We start from the raw sequence: 7,500 nt of genomic DNA on the forward strand, positions 1-7,500 counted from the left end.
GTGTGTGTGTGTGTGTGTGTGTGTGTGTGTGTGTGTGTGTGTGTGTGTGTGTGTGTGTGTGTGTGTGTGTGTGTGTGTGTGTGTGTGTGTGTGTGTGTGTGTGAGAGAATGTCCTATGCAGCAATGGCTTTATTAAAGTTAAGACTACTGTTCAGATGGTAATAATTAAATGTATCACCTCTCATGTCTAGCCGTTACATAGAAGCAAATGGATGATAGAGCTCAGCATTACACACAATTACAAGTAACAGTACACACAGTGATGGCACATTCAAACACAACTGTGCACGTACATATGCATATATTCACTAAATCAATGTGTGAGCCAAATCTATTCATCCAGACGTCAAAGTTCAACTATTCTAGCTAAAGTCAAAACTCAACAACAATGGGTAGATTCTTTCACCTTTTTGTATGTTTTTGCTAAATCGTTTATGTTTGCACAAGGTTCCTTATCTGGAGCAGAGATAAGGTAGTGGAATTTATTCTATATAAATTGTTGTCGTTTGCAGTGCATATTTGTCACAAAATGTTCTGTGTCACAGTACAGTGTCATAATTGAATGATATCGCCATCAGCATATGAACAAACATTTGTTCGGTGATCCGCCAAGGCTTGTTGTTTGTTCTTAACATTTTCCTCACCATTAATCAACATAAACTTATTCACATTAAATACTACTGTTATTACAAAATTAATGTCCCCATGCACTCATGGATGCAACATCTTCTTGATGTGACAGGTACACCTCCCACTACTGGACTGAAGACCATGGACCCTAACGTCAGACAGACGGACAGACAGACCTGTGTGTGGTCCCACTCTCAGCTCCAGCGTTGCTGTCCAGAGAGAGCAGGTGTGTGCCGTGTCTGTCAGTATTCTGGGCCTAAGTGGAGACGTTGAAGTCATTGTTATGACTGTACCAAGTATAAAGAGAGGGGGGGGAGGAGAGAAAACAACAAAGGCTAGAGGAGATGACGGAAAAACAAGAACAGTGCTGAAAGACGGATATGCCAGAAATGCTAAGAGCTGTTACTTTTTTGAATTAATTATGGAGAAAAAATAGACGTGAACTATTGTACTCTACACAAATGAGAGCTGGGAGTAAAGAGAAAGATGTAAGGAGCAGAGAGAGCAGAGAGACTAGGGTGTGAGAGATATTCTACCACAAACTACCGCCTGTACGTTGCTTGCTCTATACCTGAATTCAAACTCGAGCTTCCCATCCGGAGCCATTATTCCCCTTTTTCTAACATCTTCACGCAGAACATTTCTTATCTTATCTTCTCAGGGCTGAAGTGAAGTTTAATCCTTGACCTGAGTCCCCCCCCCCCCTGTGTAAACATCAGGTGGACCCCGCTCACGTCGACACATGGTGTCAAGACCCTCAGTGGTTTATTCGTCCCCTCCATCATGCTCTGTATGTTTGTCCGCCCAAAACCGATTTTTAAAGAGGCAGAAATCAAGTCAGCACATTAGAAAAAACGCCCAGCGTCTTGCGTTGCAGTATATCATTGACATTTACATTTAGGGCATTTAGCATGCGCTTTTATCCAAAACGACTTACAATAAGTACAATTTAATTAATATCATAAGAATTTGAATTTAAGAATTTATCGCTGTCGGTACAGTAAGGATGTTCATAGAACCGAGTGCAAAGCATTGACAATCATTAGGTTAACCCATTCCCCATACACAACAAACCAGGGGAAATGCACGAACAACAGGGAAAACACCACTTTAATGTTGCAAGACTGCAGTAAGAAAACGCTGCGTATAGAAGGAAAACATTTGACGTAGCTTTTTTTTTTTACATTCCCATCGTAATGTGGACATAGTGCCAAAGAAGTAACAATTCCTTCTCCCCCCAAGCCACCCACCTCTCCCCCACCCCCTCCCAAAAAGAGAGAAATCTGATGTTTAGCCAGACAGTTAACACCCAGGAAATCCAGCCTCCCTCTTTCATCGTAGCGCACCCCCTCTCTATCCCACTTTAATCCCCACCACGCTTGCTCTTATAAGGCGTCCTCTGCAGCTTCTTCCCCTGAACTGATCTCCCCTCAGTCATTTAGCTAATCCCACTTCCCAGAATGCACCGTTGTTTTGTCTACAGGGGCGGCAGCTCTGTAGCTCCGGACAGGAATAATGGAAATGAGTTTTTCTGCTGTATTAATTTCCTTATTCCGGTGGTCACTGATCATTGGGTATTAACAATTCTGATAGTTCATCTGAATTATATCTTGAGTTTTCGATTTCAGTGTAGAAAGAACAAAGTTGTTGTGACTGGGAGGGGAATTCAGGAGCCCAGCATTAACAATATTATAACGTAACGTTTTTCATACACACTAAGAGACAGATATTTCTCCAGGCACAGCGGGGCTGTTATTTGATGATTGTTTTTGTAAGTTATGATCTTGAAACAGCACAGTAACAGCCAGGTGAGGTTATTTCGCACGATAACCTGCGACCCGGCTGTGACCCCACGATGAACCCACACTGACCCCAAGGCTCCCTTACCCACCCCTGCTGTCACCGTGGTAACCGGCTGAGCAGCCCCAGCCTGGTCAGCTCAAAGGGGTCGCGCTGCACTGACCAGACTTCAGGCCAGGTCAGCCAGGGGTCGGCAGACAGCTCGCTTTCTCTCTCTGTTTTGCACACACACACACACACACACACACACACACACACACACACACACACACACACACACACACACACACACACACACACACACACACACACACACCATGTGCACACCCTCAGACATGCACAGATATCCACAACTAGACACAAACACACATATTAAGTATCTTGAAAAATATAGATATTTGTGTGTGTGTGTATATATATATTTTATATCGTATTTCTCAAGCTGTTTTATGACAAGCTCACATATTTTGCTCTAAATATTAATTTTATTTATTCTCAATTCATAGCTTAAATAAAAATAACATACATTTTCATTCAAAATTGTAACTATATGTATGTTATCATTACAAAACATCAGTTATTTTGTCCAAAAATCACTATATTTAGTTATTGTTATATTTAAATTGTAATAAATACTATTTCAATAATCATAAATAGACATTTCATATATTTCAAGGTGTTCGCATATTTAGATATTTCATTTATGTATGTTTTAATAATTATATTATAATTATGTTGTATTATTATGTTTGTTAAAATAATATATATCTTTATTAATAATTTATTATTCTTATTATAATTTATTATTATATTAATAATATGTCATGCAAAAAAGAGGCTACTTTTTGCTAGTACAAATTTTTGTCCCTATATATAATTAGAAATAAAATTAAATAAATAATTTGACCAGAATCAATGTATCTTAAATAGTTAAAAGGAAAATAATACACTCTAAAGGTATCAAAGCAATTTTTACAAAGTGTATGTGCGTGTGTGTTAGTATATGTGTGTGTGTGTGTGTGTGTGTTTTAGTATGTGTGTGTGTGTGTGTCTGTGTGTGCGTGCGCGGGCCTGCGTGTCCCACATTTGCGCGTGCACTTTGCATGTGTTTGGGCGAGACACATGCTCAACTGAAGTTGCTTCATCCATGTGGATTAAGAATTGTTCAGTTGTTGAAAGCTAAACTGTTAGCCCCATTGAAGTCACACCGTGCAGCATCGCACTCTTGATGTTTAAGACCGCACTTTGCATTGCAGGGCCCATCAGTTGGACTATTGATTCAAGGTCCATTCAAATCCACACACGCAGGACAAATGCGTGTGCTGCATGGCTGTGCTACAGCACCTGAACCATGCAAATCATTGTTTAATTAACCGCTTTTTCTCTTGCCTTCATGTGTGTGAGAGGAGTTGTATACATAGACTAGTGGACATCACGTCGCCAACTTGACGAACATGACCAGAGCTGGCTTTCAACATTGATACACTCACACACACACACACACACACACACACACACACACACACACACACACTTTTATAAACCGCCCCTGTGTTGCCTTCTACATTTGGTTAACATCTGTGGTTTTTGTTTTTCTCAGGAGAGGGATTCAGTCACATTTGATTTGTAGTAATTTGATAATAGTATAATCTAACGTCTCAGTGTGGTGCAGCAAAGAACACCCCCAGCGGAATAAAAAATGGTTTAATTATGCTGCTGTGATTATAATAGAAGGCAGTTGGTCTGATCGGCCAACAATGGAGGAATTTGGTTAAATTGGCAACACAACAAAGATCCAATAATGGATGAATGGTAGCTTTTCTGGTAACCTCACTATTATTATCTGTTTACGACCAATAGACGACTATACGGTTATACTCGTAACATAATGCAGAAAAACGAAGTATGCGGTTATTTTGGTTACATTACAATGGCTAATTATAGAAGACAGTAGTGAGGAGTGCCAACGTTATAATGACCATTAATAGGACAATGTGGTTCTAGGTAACATTATAACCACCGATAATAGCAGAGCAGTGGTTAGCATGGTAACATCACGACGACCACTCCTTGGACAGTGTGGTTACACCGGACATATTTCGGTGCGGTCGACTTGCAGTATGCTATCCAAAAATACTAAATGACTACTAACATTTCCTCACGCAGTGAAAGTTTGCCGTCGCTCGGCAACAGCCGTCCTCTGTGATCTATTGTTTTGACAGTGCAGCCAACAGCTGCACGGGCCACCCCGCACTGAGCCAACTCCTCTCGCCATTCAAATGAACCGAGCTAAGAGGCTGTTTGGCCGCAGCCACAGAGAGTCAAATCAAAAGGCGGCCTCCTTTTTTGCATCTCTCCTCCATTGTACAGTTTGCATGGGAGGCAAACAGAAAGGTGTGTGTGTGTGTGTGTGTGTGTGTGTGTGCTTTTAGAGCCAGGGCCATAAAACCAGGCCATGGACTCAGCTCTCCATGCAAAGAGCGTGCATGGCGTCAGCCACTAACCAAAGATGGAGAGGAGGACGACGACGGCGTTGTCGCGGTTGTTGTTTTATCGCACACTCGTGCAGTTCCAGGGACTGCCCACCAGGGGGAGATCTCCCATGGGAGCCTCCACATGGAGGAAATGGCATCCCAAAAATTCAGTTCCACATACTTGCTGACATCATTTTGTTTAGAATTTCAGGGTGGTTTGGGATTTGGAGAGCGACATTCTGGACTCTCTTTCGACTCTTTGTTTTGCAGTCGTAAAATATCTTTAATGACTTGGCTTGTGTCAACTAACTTGACTCTCTCTCTCTCTCTCTCTCTCTCTCTCTCTCTGTCTTTCTCTCTGTTTATCTCGCTCTCCCTTGCTTGATCTCTATCCATGTCCTCTGTCTATCCATCATTGGAATGAAAACAAATCCCTTGCTCCTTGTCTCTTGTCGCCTCCTCTCTCCTTTCCTCTCCTCTCCTCTCCTCCTCTCCTCCCCTCCCCTCTCCCCCTCTCCTCCCCTGTCCTCTCCTCTCTCCTCCCCTGTCCTCTCTCATATCCCCTCTCCTCTCTCCTCCCTTCCTCTCTCCTCCTCTCATCTCCTCTCCTCCCCCGGTGAGGAACAGGGAGACGTTCTAAGGTAGATTTGTTATTGCCCAAACAAGATTTTCCTAGGTTTCAGGGGTGGAGATTGAGTGGGGTGAGGAGGGGGCGCAAAGGATGGGATTCGGGGGGGAGAATAGGATGCACCGTGGGGGCAGGAGTGGGGGGGGGGGAGCGTGTGGGGGTCGGGGGGGGGCTTGTAAAGTGGTGTACACGGTCAGGTCAAACGTAGCCTTTTCGGGTGAAATTGAGTTCACATTACCATACCATCCGGCTTTGTGTGTGTGTGGGTGTGCGCATGTGCCGCCAACCCATTTGTGTACATTTATATGTGTGCACTGTGCTGTGGCTGAGAGTGCTTGAGTGCACAACCAAATGGCATGCGTTGACGGATCTGTGTGTGTGTGTGTGTGTGTGTGTCTGTGTTGCTGCGCCAGCGTGGCAACTCCATCTGTTGGCACTACATGGTAACAAATATGGTGTCACCCACCCGAGTGGAGACAACACTCCCCCTAATGTGCACACACACACACACACACACACACACACACACACACACACACACACATTGCTACCACCCTGAGACACTCACACACACACATAGACATGCGCACAATGCAGCCGTATGGATTGGACACACACATGCACGCACACTTCTAGGGACACACACACACACACACACACACACACACACACACACACACACACACACACCGCCTGCAAACCTGAGACACTTTTACACACACACACACACACACACACACACAATACACCCAAATGAATCACACACACACACGCACACTTTAGTTACACTTGGTTATTTCTAACAATGTGTGTGAGTATGTTTGGACAGAACCTCGAACCATTGAACTATGGTTAACCCTCTTTCTGTTTCTGTCTGGCCCTCTCCCTGTCTCTCTTCCTCTGTTCCATCCATCATGATATTGGGAAGGTCAGAGTGTATGTGTTCAGACAGGGTACACAGGTACATTGTCTCCAACGCCTTCATTAGTTTGTTTCTATTTATTATCCTGTTTCCCTATTTGACAGAGACTTATATTTTATATGTTTAACTCTTCCCTCTGATCTCACAATGTCAGAATCACACCCTTCCCTCTCTCAGGATCTTCTTGATCTCAACTTCAGTCCTCTATCACAGGTTCTCTCTCTCTCTCTCTCTCTCTCTCTCACACACACAAATGCACACAGTAACGCACACATACTAATAGACAAACACGTTTAAACACATACACACACACACACAAACATGCACTATCACTCTCAAACACACCAAAATACGTGAACACGCATATTCGCACACACACACACACACACACACACACACACACACACACACACACACACACACACACACACACACACATACGCATGATCACACACACACACACACACACACACACACACACACACACACACACACACACACACACACAGACAAACATGCACTATCACACTCAAACACACCAAAATACGTGAACATGCATAGTCACACACACACACACACACAGACAAACATGCACTATCACACTCAAACACACCAAAATACGTGAACATGCAGTTAGTCACACACACACACACACACACACACACACACACACACACACAGTTATTACACTATAGAGGTCAGACATGCAAGCAAACACAAGCCAACATAATAATAACATAAACAGATGGCCATACAAAAATTGTATCTAAGTACACTTTTGTCTTTAGATACTTTTACACATGCACCTGTTTCCCTAAAGTCCATAAGGATTTAAAAACCAGTAGGATTTTAGCAAATTGACTGTGCTCAAAGCCATCATATAGGTTGTTGATGTTTAATTGTTTACTCACAATCAGATTTATGAAAATACTGAATGATGACTCAGATCCCTGTCTCTCTCTTTACACGCCTTCGATTCAAATGTTGTCCATGTTCCGTGCGTTTTTAACAAACTTGACAGCATAAGCACTATTTACCTGATACAC

This window comes from Micromesistius poutassou (assembly GCF_964030765.1).
Source record: "Micromesistius poutassou genome assembly, chromosome: 1".
NCBI classification, from domain to species: Eukaryota; Metazoa; Chordata; class Actinopteri; order Gadiformes; family Gadidae; genus Micromesistius; species Micromesistius poutassou.